We start from the raw sequence: 3,003 nt of genomic DNA on the forward strand, positions 1-3,003 counted from the left end.
TTAGATGTTGTGGAGAGAGACTCAAAGATCTATGTTTTTTTAAATTATAGTTGACATTCAATATTATTTCATATTAGTTTTAGGTGTACAGCATAGTGGTTAGACATGTATATCATTTACAAAGTGATCCCCCCATTAGTCTAGTACCCACCTGGCATTATACGCAGTTACTACAATATTATCGTAATATTGTAATATTCCCTATGCTATGCTTTACATCCCTGTGACTATTTTGTAACTACCAATTTGTACTTCTTAATCCCTTCACCTTTTCACCCGGCCCCCCACCATCCCTCTTATCTGGCAACCACTCTGTTGTTCTCTGTACGTTCTCTGAGTCTGTTTCTGTTTTGTCTGTTCATTTATTTTGTCCTTTAGATTCCACATATAAGTGAAATCATATGGTATTTGTCTTTCTCTGTTTCACTTATTTCACTTACCATAATACACTGTGGGTCCGTTCATGTTATCACAATTGGTAAGATTTCATTCTTTTTCATGGCTGAGTAATACTCCATTGTATATGTACGACGTCTTCTTTATCCAGTTGTCTATCGATAGATACTTAGGTTGTTTCCATATTTTGCCTATTGTAAATAATACTGTAGTGAACATAAGGATACATATACTTTTTGAATTTTTGGATTTCTTTGGATATATATCCAGAAGTGGAATTGCTGAGTCATAAGGTAGTTCTATTTGTAAGTTTTTGAGGAACCTCCATCCTGTACTCCATAGTAGCTACACCAATTTGCAATCCCTCCAACAGTACACGAGGGCTCCCTTTTCTCTATATCCTTGCCAATGCTTGTTTGTTCAATTATTGATGATAGCCATTCTGACAGGTGTGACATGATATCTCGTTGTGGTTTTAATTTGCATTTCTCTGATGATTAGTGACCTTGAGCATCTTTTCAGGTGTCTATTGGCCATCTGTATGGAGAGACACAAAGATTTTTAAGCAGCCAAGTGACATAAATCAGAGCTAAGCTTTAGGATGACGAATCACCGCATGGGTTTGTGGTGGACTGAGGATAGAGAAGCAGTGCCTCGTTCATAGCAAGCCCTTGCTGAATATAAAAGGATTAAAAGAGGAAGGACTCTCCAAGAGGGGAATGTGGCTGCAGAGACAATAGCGGCCATTTTCATAGGACTCTGAATCAAACTCTGATCTTGTAGGATTTCCAAAGAGAAATGGAATAAACAGAGAACAGCTGCTATAAGCCGTGCTCAGCCACTCTTCCAGGTCCCCTGGCCTCTGTAATTTTCCAGACATTGTATGCAATAGGCAATTCTAGAGCAGAGCTGGAGGTGTAATGCCTATTTAAAGATAGATTTGCAGCCTTAAATAAATTCCTGCTGGCAATGCTCTCAGCTGTTACCCCTGGGGACTGGTACAAATTTCCACTCAAGTACCAAATGACCAAATATGTTGAACTATTTAACTCAAAATTTTCTGAACCAAGTTCCTCAGTGTTAACCTAACGTGAAAACCGAAAGAGCGATGCTATTGGAGAGGTCTTATTGCTATCTCCTGCCACCGGCGGTGCCCACGTGTCTACAATTCTAGTCCAGCAGGTAAATTGACAAACTCTCCAATCGAAATAGGAAGCACCTAGAATAGTCGAACAAGATGGTGACATAGGAGGCTCCTGAATGTCTCTCCTCCCATGGACACACCAAATGTACAGCTACACATGGAATGATTCCTTCTGAAAGGAATCTAGGAACTAGATGAGCAACTCCTGCACAGCAGGTGAATGTGAATGAGAAAATACCCACATCGGAACAGGTAGGAAAGGTCGAGACACACCCCGTCCATAAACACCGCCCCAGCACAATGCTGTACAGTCAGGATGGAACCTTCACCCAGCTTCTCCCTAAGGAACAATGGGTTTTGACTGCACATCTGGCACCCCAGATTTTAAGGCTCCTGCCCAGGGAATGAGTCCCCCAAACCACCTAGCTCTGAAAGCCAACAGGGCTTGCATTCATTAGACCTACGAGACTGAAGCAAACAAAGATGCAATTCTTAACAGACACAAGCGCACAAGCACTCGCTGTGGCTACCCCGCCAGGGCTTAGCACAGAAAGCAGACAAAAACGGCCATCTCTCAGTCTTTCCCTGAAACGAATCTAACTGCATACTTTACAAGCTGCTGCCTGAGGGTCTGACTTCTAATTTTAGCGCGTATATAGAGGCTGGCAGCAATCCTCCCCACAGACCAGGGAAACCAGCGAGAACTTCCCTCACCTCCTCCTTCCAGCTGGCTCAAATGATAAAACCAAGTCACCAGTAGCTCCCTGGAGCTTATACACATATCTGGCACCCCAGCTTTTGCATTGCCACCCGAGGGATAGGACCCCAAATCACCTAGCTCTGACAGACAACAGGGATTGAATTCATGGGTACTACGGGACTATAACAAACAAAGAAGTCTTTTTTAAATTAGTGCGGGAGGACCCCCTCCATAGCTATGCCCCCTGGTTCATTCAGCACAGAGGAAGAAAGCCAAAATGCCCATCTCCCAGTTTCTGTCTGGAATATTCTTAACTACATACTTTCCCGGCTGCTGCCTGAGAGTCCAGGTTGTAATCAGCCCACATCTAGCTGCTGACTGTGATCTATCCCTTTGGGACACAGGGTCTTGGTGCACCTTCAACTACTGGGAGCCACTAAGAACAAAGAAGTCTCTTGGAGTCTATGGCCATGCCACCCTGAACAAGCCCAATCCTCTCTGATCTCTGGAGCTAAGCAGGGTCGGGCCTGGTTAGTACTTGGAAGGGAAACCAACAAGGAAGACCAGGTGCTATAGGCAAAAAAAAAAAAAATATAGAAGTCTCTCGGACAGTCACAAACATTGGAGAGGCAACCAAGACCTTGAGCCAGGCTGATTGACGGGGTTCGTCTACATGAGACTACTCTATCAAGGCTGAGAGAGGTGGCTGTTTTATCTGATGCACAGATACCAACACAAAGAGTTTTAAAAAATTAAGAAGCAG

The 3,003-nt window shown here is 43.4% G+C and overlaps 1 pseudogene; it reads left to right on the plus strand.

Moving 5' to 3' along the window:
• Positions 1-2,700: 2,700 nt before the first annotated feature.
• Positions 2,701-2,819, plus strand: LOC111733377 (annotated as a pseudogene).
• Positions 2,820-3,003: the final 184 nt, after the last annotated feature.

Source organism: Pteropus vampyrus, unplaced genomic scaffold (assembly GCF_000151845.1).
Source record: "Pteropus vampyrus isolate Shadow unplaced genomic scaffold, Pvam_2.0 Scaffold556, whole genome shotgun sequence".
NCBI classification, from domain to species: domain Eukaryota; kingdom Metazoa; phylum Chordata; class Mammalia; order Chiroptera; family Pteropodidae; genus Pteropus; species Pteropus vampyrus.